The sequence below is a fragment of the Dunckerocampus dactyliophorus genome, chromosome 6 (assembly GCF_027744805.1).
Source record: "Dunckerocampus dactyliophorus isolate RoL2022-P2 chromosome 6, RoL_Ddac_1.1, whole genome shotgun sequence".
Taxonomy (NCBI): domain Eukaryota; kingdom Metazoa; phylum Chordata; class Actinopteri; order Syngnathiformes; family Syngnathidae; genus Dunckerocampus; species Dunckerocampus dactyliophorus.
In genome coordinates this window covers 18,061,461-18,077,234 of record NC_072824.1, presented here as the reverse complement: position 1 = coordinate 18,077,234, position 15,774 = coordinate 18,061,461, and the positions used below count along the sequence as shown (strand labels likewise).

The window sequence follows — 15,774 nt, the reverse complement described above, 5'->3', positions numbered from 1 at the left end:
ACAGTAACTCACCCACCACTTACTACTACACTACTGTCTTCAACAAACTTAACGGGGCATGGTTCAGGGCCTAGCTTGGGACCAGCTAACAACCAACAATACGACATGAGCAAGCATTTTGGTGACCTAGGCAAAGGAAAACTGCCTCTCAGGCAGCAACCTCAAACAGAACTCAGACTCAATATAAAGAGTAGTTTTCACTTGCACACATTTTGACCCCTCGGTGGTACGCAATTTTGCGTGCCAGAGGGTAATCAAAGCGTGTCTCATTCACTTGAATGGGTTTTCCCACATCTCTCCCACACTATCCGTGCCTCCTTCTTTCTAGTTTATGCCTTCTTTCGGCTCTTTCCCCATCTCTTTCTGCAGCTGTGAGATAATATAGACTTACTTTTCTTTTCTGGAATGAAAGCTTCTTCCCTGGAGTTCAACATCTTGTAGGTCCTTTGCAAATAGATGAATTAATGAAGGTATAGGTGAAGCCTGCTGTTGTGTGGCGTCACGCGGGACACAACAGGACCAAATAATGCCACGATTGCTTCCCGGATACGGGAACTGGTGGTGACAATGCATACCCATGCGGCGACAATGCATACTCATGCGGAAACAATGTGTGTCATGCGTACTAATGTCGTGCACTAGACGTAAACAATACTGGACAATGTGTAAATAAGTTGTGCGGGAGCATGCTCATTTCATGCCAATGCACAACATTTTCGGTCACAAATTGTGTGTCAGGTTTGTAATTTATGCATGAACAGAATGCAAACGGTGCTCATAATAGTGTTCACGCTTTTCAGGTGTGCCATAAATAAATGACACGCATTGCCATGACAAATTGCGGTGCAATGCATAGGCAAAATGCGAGAAGGTGTAAACACTGCCTAAGGCGACCCTTTGGCCAAACCAGTGGTGTTGAAACGGAGGGACAGCGGAGAGGGACGGAGACTGAGAGACAAAACCCAATAGAGGGATAGGGGGTGGGATGAGAAAACAAGTACATGCAAGAGCCTGAATTTACTTCAGAACCGTACTCAATGACAAGAGGGATTTGCAGATAAAGGAAGGAGTTACTCACTGTTTTGAATGCAAGTGCTTCCTTTGTCGGTACTGTCATAATATTGTCAGTTATGCCATAACCATGGGTTCTCATGGGGCTCATGTAAGCATCAGTTGTGCATACCTGCCTAATGTGGAAAGAAGTGGTATTATAAGGCTAGCTTGTTTGACGAGACAAGACACAATTCTCAACAAAAGGACATGTTGTGGTTCGAATAAAAGGGCAGAGAAAGAGACCTATTTCCAATTCTTAATTGACTTTTGTGCATCACTTGTATGCCCGAGAAGAATGTCTTTCTGATGAAATACAATTATTTAGCAGTGTCAAGACATACACATCTGTTGCCGCCCTCCATCATATCTAGATCTCTCTCCGCCTTTCTCCTTCCAATCAGTTTCACTTCTACCCATCCGGTGACACTTTTCTGCCCAGTTGAAGCCTGATCATTATTCTCTCCTATGCCTCTATCTGGCCCACTATTCCACCTTGACTTTCATCTGCCCATTTCCGATTTTTGTCCTTTCTCGAGCCCTTTATTTCCTTGTTCTTGTGCCTAGTACCAGTTGAAACCCCTGCAGCTATACCTCATCTCCTGTGTTCCAAGCCAAACCTTTCCCTCTAATTAGACATGAAATGTGAGGGAGAGATGGTGGCAGACAGAGGACGCAGATGAATCAAAGATCACATTTCAATCTGGAAAGATCAACCACTTATGGAACTCACAATGTTATTGACTTGTATGAGCAGGCAGTAAGTAATAATAATAGCTATTTGAGTGATCTTCTACTCGGGAATGTATGATCATTATTACTGATCAAACTCAAGCTCTACTAATATAGCCATAAAGCACAATATGTACTTTCTACCGTAAATCCGTCATGAAAATCCAACTTTATAAAGACACTTTTGTGACATAAGACAGCATTACACTACGCATAATGCTTCAGGTCGGGTGTGCCAGGGAATCAGAGATGTTGCAGATCATTGAACGCAGTCTCTTTTTTCCCCCCCTCTCATCCCCAAGACATTTAAGAACAAAAAACTTACAGTAAAAAGAGCTTAGTCATAATGATTCTGTGTGGGAATTCTGTGAAATTCCTGAGGTGAGACGAAAATACTAATTTGGGTCTTGAGTTACGATGTCGAACATAACCCTTTGTTGTAAGATGGTGACTCTCCTGGTAAAAAAAAATAAACGAAATGGATAAAATGCTCTAGCAGTCATGACAGCCTCTCATGGGTTTCAAAATATTGAATATAAGGCACTTCTGAATTCATAACAGCAAAATGTTTTTGCATATGGAAATAGTATTGTGGATAAACTGAAAGCGTCACGCTTCTTTTGACTTTGTCTGAGGTCACTGGTTTGATCATGTCTCTCTTGTTTGCTTTGCTTGTATAAGGGGAAAAGTTTGTGTTTTGGTGGCCAGAGTTCCAAGGAAATTGCCTTTTTGATTTTGTTTCCCATGGCGGTGCAACCAGTGTGAGGGCAGACACTTGTGAAGCATCAGATAATGTTGTGCTGAAATGAGATGGAACTGTGGATGCCGGGTATGTGAGTTTACGTGTGCGTGTTTATGTGCCATCTTATATCATTCTTCTAAACCACCTTTTTCTCTATTGTCGCACAATTGAAGAGCTACTGTAGTCACCATGCTGCCTTGAGATGGGAAAGAAGATAAATTCTTAACACTTACAGCACCATTTTCAATCTAGCTCTACTGGGAGTGGATCATCTAAATTTGAATGCCCCGCATGCACAACAAGTGTTTCGCTGGCAGCCCAGACTCTCGCGTTGTTTAAGAGATGGACTGTCAAACGGGTGTTAGTCTTGCATGTCTAAGGATTTATGGCCGATTCTTATCGATCCGGGAGACTGCTACCGATGCAACCACATCTCTGTCAAACTGAATATCCGGTCACAACGGTTTATCATTCACAACCCTAGTTGGCCACAATAAAAGGCTATTCCAAAATGTGCAGTTCAACTGTACAGTGGTCCCTCGCCACATCGCCTTCAATCAATTAATCCAAAAGTATCTTAATTAACAAATTCAACATATTGTTGGCCTTAATTAAGCATTTTCAAGCATAAAAATGGCTAACTGAACTATAATTAAAATATAAAGCATTCAGAAGACGCATTAAAAGACATGTTGCGATAATATGTAGTATTCTATACTGGTCAGTAAGTGTCAGTAATGTTATATTGATGAGACAATAGCCATCACAGGAAGTATTCGGTGCTAGTGCTAATGTGGAAGTATATTTTATGTCTTATTTTGTCTCATGTTCTCTACTATATTGGGTATATTGGGTGTTATCACATGTCCATAGGGCTCTAATAATGTAAAAAAAACATATTTTGAAGGTCGTAAACAGGTTTTCTATATTCTAACTACAAAAAGATTTGATGAATAAATAAGGAATGCTACTTGACGGTAGTTTACTGATTACTGTCGGGTCTGGAACCGATAAACAACTGCGATAAACAAGGGATGACTGTATAGGGATGGGTCAGACGGGGCTGAAAACCAGTCAGTCTCTGGTGTGACCTCCGTTAGCCTCAAATACCATATATGCCGCTCCAGAGCATCCCAAACAGACTCAATGGTTGACTGGTGAGTATGCTGCCCATGCACGTACTGGGATATTTGGGATGCTTCCAGGAATTGTGTACAAATCCTTGCAACATGCATTATCATGCTGCAACATGAAGTGATCGTGGTCACGGATGAATGGCACAACAGTGGGCCACAGGATCTCCTCACAGCATCTCTATTCATTCAAAATGTCATCAATAAAATGCACCTGGTCTGGTCTAGGCTTTCACTCAAGCGCTTTGACACTGTTAGCGCATTTACCTACTGATGACACAGCATCAGGGGGTTCAGTATCTTGCCCAAGGATACTTCGTCATGATCACAGGAGGATCTAGGATCGGACCTGCAACCTTCAGGTGGGGAGACGACCACTCCATCACCTGAGCCATGCTGCCGCACACCGTTGTAGAAATTTTATGATGGCAACAGCGTGTTTATGGGATTATATTTCTATTTTTTTCTCAAACAAATCAGAGGTTGACCAGCCTCCAGGACTGGATTGCATGAGTTTCCACCGTATTCATTTTATGTAAGAAGAGGTTATTATAATTGTTTACTTACAATGACTGCAGACAAAGTCATGATGTTCTGGCCTCATTAATGATATAAGTTTATGTGATGCGGGGCAGGAGTGAGCGATGCTGCATAAGGCTTAGATTTGTTCAAGCAGAGCTGGTTTACAGTGATATCAGCACAAGTCAACAGTTTCTATGTTGTCCAAACTGATTATTTTAATGATCATCTTGCATAATATTTGTTTCAGCATCACCACATTCATTATTTTGAGTGTCCGGTCTTCACGCCAAGAACAGCTTGATGATGTTTTGTTCAGCGTGGTCCTCGTCATCTTGCATGCTCATCAGAATCATCTCTCCTGTTTTTTTGTGTATTTTTTTTTGTTTGGGAACATGTTTTTAAGTCAGCCATCCTACTCCTATGTTAGTAAGTAAGGTTAATAGGTGCAGTAAGGCCATTTTAGCAGCATCGGCCAGGCGAGTGTCATTTAAGTATGCATCACATGGTGTCATTTTGTATTTGCCAAGAATACTAAATGGCATACAAATTGTGGTAATAACAGCAGCATCATAACTAAGGTTTTATTTTTAACTTTATGGCCAACTTACATCTCAGCTTTCTCACTTTTACGGCTCATACCGATACCACATTGACCATAACATCTCCTTGTGTGTTGGATTCCCTGTTGATGCGGCTGTGTTTTTAGTCTATGTGATAAATGTCCACTTCAAGGACAGCAGCTTACTCCTCTCCGATTGGGTTCTCTGCTGTTCTTCCCCTGTCTCTGGCATACCGCCAACAGTCTCCTCAGCACTCTATCACGTCTGTGTGTGTGTGTGTGCGCGCGCGTGTGTGTGCTTACGTGTTTGTGTGTATACTGCTTATGGTTTCTTCTCAAATCATTATCAGCTCTTGGTAACTTTTTTATTTTGGCCTTATAGTATTATTAGTATTAGTATTATATTAGTATTATATATATACACTGCTGCTCTTAACAAAAAATAGTATAATGAAAATGACAAGCTAATTGAATAATACATGAAATTATGCATGAATCATTATGATGATGACTGTGATATTTATTCAAAATTAAATGAATACCAGCATTGCTGTACAACGAGTGAATTAAATGAGTAAATTAAATAATAAATGAAAAAACTATTCTTAGAAATGCGTTTTGGGATACAAATAGGACTTCAGTTTTCAATAACTAATTTGAATTTTGTAAGCCAAGTCCTTTGAAACCCTTAATCTCAGCCAGACCTGATTAAATGATTAATCTTACAAATATTTAGTCAAAAGTAGGGGTGTTCCGGTCCAACATTGTTGATTTCGGGTCGATATCAGCAAAACAATTATATCGGATTATATTGGCCTGTATCTTGACACTCTGATACAAGCAGTCAGTTCCAGACTCCGTCCCAGCACGTCTATCCAGCAGCGGCCAGATAGCGCCCACGTGATCACCACAACAGTGTGTGCTAACTTGTTAAGCATGGAGTAGGAATGATGTGAACTACCATGTGTAGTTTTCATTAAAGTTTGAAAAAGTCGCTGCAGCTGAGTGCAAAACTTGTCATGCAGAAGTTTCCGGTGGTGGCACAGAACCAGGGAAGTTTAATACGGCAAAACTCATTGCGCATTTGAAGCAGCATTACACAGGAAATTCCCACGAGACGATAAGAAGTCATTAGCTATAACAGAAAAGATGACCAGCCCCTGTTGGTGGTGAGTAAAGTCGGGTTTAAATGCGTAGTTGAGCACCTCGAACCTCGCTATATTAAGCGTAGCCGCCACTACATTGTGGATAAAACTATACCCCAAGATACATAAAGAAGTAAATGGGTCCGTTTTTCTCATACATACTACTGCTAAATATTGTTCTCTGTTTGAGTAATATCACTTGACACTTGACTCGTAAGTGAAAAAGTTGTATGGTATGGTACTCGTCAAAAGCAAAGACATTAGCATGGACTCTTTGACAGGACTAGTTTTGTCATAAGTGGACATTTCTTCATTTGAGAAAAGTGTTTCAATCCACGGGTTTTCAAAGTGTGAGGCAAAAGGTGCAGCAGCTTGAGAAAAATACAGAAAAAAACATTATTCAAGCCGGTTACGCTACCTTAAATTATGTTAAAGGCAAAATCTGTACATTTTTAGTTCTACGGTAAGAGAGTAAATGAGGTCTGGGGTGAGAAGAAAACAAAATATGATTTAGTAAATCAGTTTTTCAGGGTTTAGAGGAGGCCCCAACCACATGTTCTCTGAGACCTGCTCCACATGCACAGTGCCTTGAGATGTTGTGAATTGGTACTGTAGCCATAACATTTAATTTTCCTAAATTTCTAGCGACCTGTTTTTCCAGTAAAACGACTTGAATGATTACTTTAACAAAATGGTTTTACTTGTTATGGCTAATGCATAGGAATGGGTAGTAAGGTAAACGGATTTGTTGGGGGATTTGGATAATCAATTTAACTTTGAGTTGAGTTGAAAGTTACGGGCCAAAACGACCTTCTGTACAAATCAATGTAATGTGAGTGGAGTGCCGTTTTTGGCAAGGTTTACGAGTTCTCTGTATCTGTAGCTGATCGGATGTTGGAATATCTATTGGTTGGTTATTATTGTTGGTTGTTTTCAAGTTGCTTTTCTCTTCTAAAGAAGAGAAAGAACCTGGCTGGATTTTTATTTGCTTAATGATATTGACATATATCAACCTAACATGTTTTTTGGAATGTGGGAGGAAACTGGAGTACCCGGAGAAAACCCACACACGCACGGGGAGAACATGCAAACTCCACACAGAGATGCCCCAGCGGAGATTCGAAACCAGGACTTTCCGATCTCCTGACTGTGTGGCCAACATGCTAACCACTCGGCCACCGATATATTTTCTATTTTTTCATTGCACTTTTTCTTAAAAGTAATGATAAAATCTCGCCTATTCTCGTTCTCGTAGAACCAAACTCATGTATCGTGTATCGTCTCATCTCATGAACTGAGTGTCTTGTGACACACCTCACAACTATGCCCCTTTCTGGACAATTCTACCGCAACACCTTCAGTCTGACTACTCCAATGAACACAAATCATTAACAATCGTTGGAAAAATGTTTCAATGTAAGCTGTTTTAAATACACACATCTCACGACAATGATAACAGCTCTCTAAATAACACAATGCATTTAATGTTCTTTTGCATTCTTTAACCAAAAATGAGGAACTCACTTCACATTATCGCCTGACTCAAGGAAAAACAAAACATTTGCAACCCAAACATCCAGCACACGTCCTCCCGCCAGATGTTATTGGCTTTAATTCCAGACATCTGGCTGTTGGTGGTTGGAAACGCTCCAGATTGCACCAGTTCCTACCATGTGAGGGTGAGCAACATACCTCTGTCTCTGAGCATCATCGCTCTTTAATCCTTACTCGTATTCCTTCCAGCTGCTGCCTCCTGCTTTTTCTATTTCTGACTCCAAATGCATGTTCTACAGTATATGGGGTCTGCTGCATGATCTACACTGCAGCCCCCTGCGTATGGCTTGTGTGTCACAATGTCCAATTTCTGCCTCACCCCCTTTTCCCTTTTTGTCTGCTTTTTCTGTCCTCCGACTCTCCTTTTCAATCTACCTGTTTCAGCTTCTCCCTACGCCCCTCTTGCTTGTCTTCTGTCTTTCTCTCTCTTTTTGTTCTGTCTACTCGCCAGCAGAGCTCGAGGGTCCAAATCTGCTGGAATCCACTAGTTTGCCAGGTTTATGTGTATATGTGGGTATCTGCGCGCGTGTGTGTGTGTGGGTGTGTGTGTGTTGATGCACCTCATTACGCAGTCAACATCTGTCTGATATGCGTGTGCAATTTCAGTTTCACATAAATGTCACACAAGCCAGCAGATGCCAGTTAACCACCTGTAGAAATAAACAACGCCCGTGTGTATTCACGCAGAAATGTCCCAATCAGTTAACTTGTTGTAACTTGAGTTTTACATTATTTGCACACAAAAATGTCCATGTTCATGCAGTGATCGAGATGCACACTTACTGTGATGTAAGACTACTTATATTCAACTGGCCCTGCAATGGCTGAAAACAAGGACATTTTAAAACAGTATCATAAATAAACTATTTTTTTTGCTGTCATTAGTGGCACCTCGTGTTTTTAGCCCCTACCTGCTTCTGTGTCAGCACAATCAGCTTCCTCCCTCTCATTTTCTGCTAACTTGTGCTCAGTTCCCACGTTAATATTCAGCAACCTGGTGTTTTCTTCTATGTTCTGGCATGTCAGTTTTTAAGATTTTCTAAATTTAATAACACTGCCTGCTAAATGCTGCTGTTTGCGCAGCTCCAGGCACAAGCAACAATGACATAATTGCCTCTCTAGCTTATATTCCCCTGAGTATGTCTCGGAAGTTAAATAGCCTTCTTTCATCGTCTATTGCTTCATTCCTTAATCCCTGCTTTTAAGCATTGTGGCAAACCAGGTACACTCTCACTGTCATGGCGACAATAAACATGAAGCTGCCCATTGGAAGGCTGTAAACAGTATAACACAGCTGTTAAAATTGACAGTCCACCTGCCAGCTTATCAACAAACCATTGCTGCCAAATTGCCAATTTTTATAAGTAAAAACATAAAACTTAGTGCAGCATCTAATTAGACCTTCTGGGTCCAAACCAGCCAGGTAAACATGCAATGTATTCTCGCTTGCAGGCACACACTCTATCTTCTTTGAAATGTCTCCACACACACACACACACACACACACACGCACGCGCGCACGCACTGTGATTAAAGACCAAGGCCATCTGGTGCTGTGAGGAGGGTGAAGGGAAAACACAATCTCGGTTGATGCAAGCCTTGAGACATGTCATTTACATCGTCTTCTCCCTCTCTTGCCAGTTTCAACATTTCCTGTTTGCCACCATGTAGCGTACTATCAGCGTTAACCTTCCTCATCTCACCGCTGCCTCCGTCAATACCACATCCAACCAAATAACCCATAACCATGTTTTGACATCATAGCGAGAGATAACCAGTTGCCCCAATTTTCCCTCAAAATATTTATGAAAATGTCTTAAACTCAAGATGCATTTTAGATATAAAGAAAAGGAAAAAACAATTCCATCGACAAACTCTAACTTAATCCTTAGATACGATTGTTGGTCTTTGAGTTGCTTTGACTTTCCCGTTGTTTGTGGTAATGATGAGTTCAATGAGCCAACAACCGGTAAAAAAATGTTCTCTAAGAAACTGTAAATGGTAATGGATTCGATTTTTTTATAGCACTTTTCAAGGCACACAAAGTGCTTCTTGAATTGAACCCATTATTCATTCACTCCTCAGTCACATACTGGTGGTGGGGTACTCTACATCTGTACCCACAGCTGCCCTGGGATAGTCTGATGGAAACATGGCTGCCAATTCACGCATACGGACTCGCCGACCACCAAACATTCATACATTCATTCACCTTCATACAGCAGCACTGGAGGCAAGGAGGGTGTCTTGCCCAGGGACACGGCAGGGAGTAGGGAGTGAGGATTGAACCGCCAACCATTCAGTTTCTAGGCGACCTGCTCTACCTCCTGAGCTACCTCCTGTCTCACAAAGCTTTTTACATTAAAATCAGCACAATGAACACGTTACCATTAAATGCAGTAGAATGGGATATAGACTAGAATGGCATAAAGTAAAAGTCATCTTTTACTTGACCATTCTAGGGTCTAATCTACTTCAGGGTGTAAAATGATGCTGAACCACCAAATCCAAAAGAAAAGTACCATCCAGCTGTCTCTGTGGTGAGAGAAGAGGAGGTAATCTACATGATTAATTACTTATAGCTAACAGGTGCTGAGGGATGGTCAAGGCTCTCAGGGATTTTCATATACCATCCATATGTGTGTGTTGTGTGTTTGGCTCAGTTTGGGATTGAATTTCCAGACTTCTAGTGAGGTAAGTCAAAGGAAAGCTCAAGAAAAGCACATCATTGTGAGCATGTAGCTAGTTTGGCTACAGTAGCTACAGTATCATTTTCACACAGACTAGCAACATGTGGTCTGAGTCATTACCTCTAATATGACATAATAGCAGCCTCCAGAAGAGGCACATGTAAGCAAGTGCATATCTGTAAGTGTGTTGTCTGTGTAGCTGGCTGTACACAATGCCAGTGTTGTGATTAGGCAGCAATCTAAGCCTAACAAGCTCCAGATAGAGGACACCACCTTGCAAACTCCCTGAAGCGAGCGCACTGGCATACTGTATATCTTCATCCTCATCAACAAGCATGTATGAACATAGATACTGGAGTTCATTTCAGGACATGTCAGATGCTACAGGACATAAGCAGAGACACATTTTCAGTGATACAGTGACAGTTTCCTCCCTGATGCTTTGCCAGGTCTTCACTGCAACCACCTTGACTTTGACTATTGTAACTCCGTACTTTGGCCTTGAACAGTCCTCCGCTCACTGGTCCAAAATGCGGCTGCTCGCCTGATCACTGGCTCCAAAAGGCACAAACACATTACTCCTCGTTTCTCTCCACCGGTTGCCTGTTATTTTTAGAATGTTAGTATTTAAGATGTTCGTATTTGTTTTTAAATCTCTTCATGGGCTGACGCCACGTTATTTATCAGAACTGCTTGTTCTGCACACTTCAGCCAGAGCCTGGAGGTCCAATGATCAGCTTCTATTAGAGTGTCCCAAGTCTAGGCTGAAAACACTTTTTACAGCTAAAAGACAAATAATTCCAGGTGAACTGTTGCAATTATAGGTGTTTTATTCATATATATATATATATATATATATATATATACATATATACTGTATATTCCATCCATCCATTTTCTATACCGCTTGTCCTCACTAGGGTCGAGGGTGTGCTGGGGCCTATCCCAGCTATCTCCGGGCGAGAGGCGGGTTACACTCAAGAGCACATTACTGTACATTATATCAGGGGTCACCAACGTGGTGCCCGCGGGCACCAGATAGCCAGCCCCCCACGACCACACAAGGTGCCCGCAAGCCTGCTTTTCATTCAGGTTTTCAGTTAATAATGAAAGAACAGTAGAAAGAAATGCATTCTGAAATACAAAATGTGACTTGTGGACACCAGGATGTTCTGGTAAAACAAGCATATTCGCTTTGTTTGGGTTTAAAATAAGCTCTGAAAATAAATGTTACAAAAATGAGTAGCTCTTGGCCATTTTCATTTTGTAAAAGTAGCTCTCACAAGGAAAAACGGTGGTGACCCCTGCATTATATTATAGATTTCACTCCTATAGTTTCACTAGCGAATCTCATGTTTAACGACCATTTTTTTATTTTTAATTCATTCATGACAGAGTGTACAAAACCACATCGTACTGAAACTCAGAACACCCTAACGTGAGGACCACCAGTATTCTGGCTATACTTCCTAAATGGTAAAAGCCATATATTTCTTCAAGTTGAAGGTCTACACTTCAACCATGTTTTTAATTCAAATCCAATCCAAGTTGTTTTGTATCAACTCTTTTATTTCCCAAACGTGTGTGACATGTATTTATATTTAACATGTATAATTATACTTCACATTGCAGGCTTTAACATTTAAATGTCGCATTTAGATTTAGTATTTAGATTTACCATTTATATTCACTATTTAATATCTACCTCAAATATGAAGAAAATGACCTAAACGTGAAAAAAAGTGAGCCAAATCTTCAAAATTAATTAGCTAAAAAAGTGTGACTGAATTTATATATTTGGCACCCCATAATGAAGGCACAAGAAACCTTGACCAAAATTTTGTGAATTGCAGCATACGGTCAATAGTTGCAAAATATCTAAAAATCACTTCTAACCAACATTTCCAGAAAGTCTAGAGGAGAATTATTATAAAGAAACATAATTTCCTTACATCTGTGCACTGATCAGCTTTATGAGAAAATGAAAGCTCCGGTCCATGCTGTGGAATGAAAGTTAATCATAAAGTTGTTCAAAAAAATTAAGTCAATAAAAAACATAAACTGGTTGGGTTTTGCTTTGATATTGACTCTAAAATGAAATATTAAAGTGACCTGCAGGTCTTTAAGAGAGATAATACTTGGTTGTTACTTGATGCCATCTTTTAATGAAATGCCTTATTTATATTGGATGAACTGACTGTGTGCACCCCTCATCAAGTTGTATACTTGATGTAGAGTAAAAATATAGGCCTTTTGTTCTATTCAACAGAAATCCGACTTTTTTTTTTACTGTTTTGAGCAGTGCATGTCTCCAAATGCACGTCAATAAGTGGCCAGATGAAAGCTTCTATTAACAAGTAAACGTTTACGCTGCATTCTGGACACTGTGATGAGTAATGCCTGGTAATGAGTGTGTGTACGTGCGTTCTTTAAGAGTATGGTGAGTGTCTGGCATGGTTTTCTAAAGCCCTGCCAACTGTTAAGCCCTGTCTTTGTGCCAATGCCTGCTGTCAGCGCCACCTGTGCCATGAAACGACGCACATCTCTGCAGCAGTGCTCAGAACACAACATGCTCCATGCATTTTAAAAGCAAGTCAAAAGGTGTGAAAATGGCGTAAAGTGGAGACAAAGAGTAGGAAGTGAAAATCAGAGGATAGTAGAAGTGATGTTCTTTAGGGATTTAGAGAAAAAAAAATCTGAGCCTCCTGAAGCGAATTTATTTAAAGAAACATTAGAAATCAACACGGAAGTCTGTGATTTCCTGGAATGCCATATTTTATTTCTACAGTCTTGCAAGCAGACCAGATTTGTTGATGCCTTTGAGAATCTGTAAAACAATAAAAATGCTGAACATTCTTCATCCCTATCGTTGCCCTCCTGCTGCCTTTCTAGTTCATCCCTTGTTTCTCAAATTTTCTTGTTCCCATAGGTGCCACAGAAAAACACAATCTTATAAGGTCAATAAATCTTATTTTGTCTTATTTGTCAGTATATTTGCAAGTGTATGCGCTGCTGCTGACCAGCTGTGCCAAAAGAAAGAAGTGAGGAAATCTCAGAAGACACAAATACCATTTACCTGTGACATAAATAAAGTCAATACCGCTGCCAAGTTATTTTTTTTTTTCACCAAAAGTAAAATTGAATGGTTTCTTCTTTGGTACTTGTGCCATTCCATAAAGTTTCATAGAACACTGCAGGGTACTTTTTAGGTAATTATGCCAACCGATAATCACCAATAAAAACAATACCACTTTTATTCGTTTTTTTTTTTTATTGGCTTAGTAATAAAATAGGAAAGAGTGGGGATTAGCAAGAATGACGTTAAAGACCAAAAAAGATTTCAAGTACTTGATATCATCAGGAAATGAATGGATTGTCAAAAACAAGTCCAGTCGAAGCCTCGCCACATCACGCTTCGAATTTCGCGGCTTCACTCTATCACTTTGCTGTAGCGACAGTATTGGTTGAATGGCGTCAAGCGAAGCGGAACACAGAAGCAGCTTGAAGCCGGGCGCGCGACTACGTCTGCGGTGTGGAGCTATTTTAAAGTGGATGACAAAAACCTTGCAATTGAAAAAGTGTGAAAGATGCAAACTTGGGATTTTAAGAGGTGGCAAGGAAAAGGCTGCACTTAACGATACCTGAAAAACAAACACCCGACACAGCGAGTTTACCCAGGCAACCAAGCGAAGACGAGTCAGCCCACGCTGCAGGACATTTTGAAGAGGAGGGAAAAAAAATGCCCCGAGACAGCGGAAATGGCGCAGGGCATCACAGTCAAGGTAACCAGAGAAGGAAAGTAAGAATTAGGAGTGCAGTTCCTAAAAGCACATTACTGGCCTTACTTTATAACACTGAGGCACTTTTATTTTCTTATTTGTTTACATGCCTGCCGGGTATACAGTACAGTAGCTGAGGTGCTGTTTGTTTACATTTTTATTTGATATTACTTTTATTTAATATTTACTGTCTCACTAAAGTCCAAATAATGTATTTTATTTATTACTTGATTGTTCAAGCTAGCTCACAATGCTCCGTTAAAGTGTTAAATGTTATAATAAGGTGAATCAAGTAAAAAATAAGGGACATCCCGGATATGTTTCTTCGCTCTTCTTTTTTTATGCATTATAGAAGTATAGAAGTATCGGATCAGGACTCGTTATCTGCCGATACTCAAAATCAAATGAGGCAAAAAAAACCTGATCGGGACATCCCTAGTATGTAGTATTGTACACTGGTCACTAGGTGTCAGTAACGTTACATTAGCCACGGCCAGAAGTGCCAAAAGTAAAAAAAACGAAACAAGGAACACTCCCAATGCTAACATGTGTGTGTCTATTTTTTTTTTGTCTTATTTTCTGTTAAGTCTACTATATTTAGTTTTAGTGCATGTCCAGAGGGCTCTAACAGTGTTAAAAAACATTTAGTAGGGGTGTCACTAAGTACTATGACATGTATATGACAAAATGTTGCGGTCTACTAATTTAATTTCTACTACGTTACACTCTTCTGTTCCCTGTGTGTATGCTAGCGACCCCGCCGCCACCCACGGAGACAGACTGTATGACTGACAAAAGGGCTCACCCCGTTCATGTTGTTGTTCTATGGAACAAGCGTGCCAAAGTGCTGAAACCAATGCACAGAGTGAACTCTCCTCCCGCCTGTTTGGAAGCGGGGGACGAGGACACGCATGCACATGGCAATATATTAAGCCCAGCAATATTATCAAGTTCATTTTCATTTATTTAATGAATTAACAAATGAATTATCCTCCCAGCCTTAGTGCCCACGAGACATTTTTTTTTTCTAAATAGCACGACTCTATTTATAGGGTAATTATTTTTATAATAATTATTATTTTTTCTTTCTGTGCGGCCCGGTACCAAATGACCCACGGCCCGGTACTGGCCCGGGGGTTGGGGACCACTGGCATACAGTATGGATGGTCAGGAAGTGCGCTAAATAAAAGATGTAAACAACATGGGCATATGTGGACAGCACACCACATTATCAAAGTTTACTCAACTTTTGGAATCTAATTTTGTCCCATCAATTTTTTTTTTTACTATTACTCTATATTTGTTTTCAGCACACTATTATTATACTACTATTAATATTATTATTTACACCGACTTAATAGTTATAGCCCATCAATCATGCATATGTGTCATTTCTGCAGGAGATGCTGAGCCAACTGAAGTCAGCCCTCCGCTACACCACACAGCACTCACAGGACCATTCAAAAGAGGCAATCCCATTGTGGAAAAGCAAAATGTGACAAAATGCCATGCTGGACTTTCTTACAAAAGAATCTGAGAGACAGGAGGAGAGCGAGGCCAAAAAAGGGAGGTTTTCAAAGCTTGAAATATTGCTTGATAAGTTTTATACATTTGTTGATGTTAAGTTGAAATTTCTTATATTGTTATTTTTATTTCATATGCATATTTGATATGTTTTCTATTTTTATAAATGTTGTTACAGTGCTGGTTGTTTATTAGAGTTTTTTGTTGTTTTGCAATAAATGTCAGTTGGTTAAAATGTGTGCCTTTTGTTTACAAAAAAGGTGTTCTAATGTAGGCTATATAACACTGAAATAATGCAGAAATGTATGCGCCTTATTTTATGGTAGGGGACATTTATTATGAAC

General features: G+C 40.2%; 1 protein-coding gene across 3 annotated transcripts in view; it reads right to left on the bottom strand.

The window, feature by feature from the left end:
- LOC129182587 (zeta-sarcoglycan) overlaps positions 1-15,774 on the bottom strand; it is a 372,011-nt gene that overhangs the window by 181,979 nt on the left and 174,258 nt on the right. The window contains exon 1 of one of the 3 annotated variants that reach the window (XM_054778928.1): positions 7,408-8,241. The exons of the other annotated variants lie outside the window; for them this stretch is intronic. The gene's annotated coding sequence lies outside the window, so the exon portion shown is untranslated. Of the gene's footprint in view, positions 1-7,407; positions 8,242-15,774 lie in introns of those variants that run through there. 3 annotated transcript variants of the gene reach the window in all.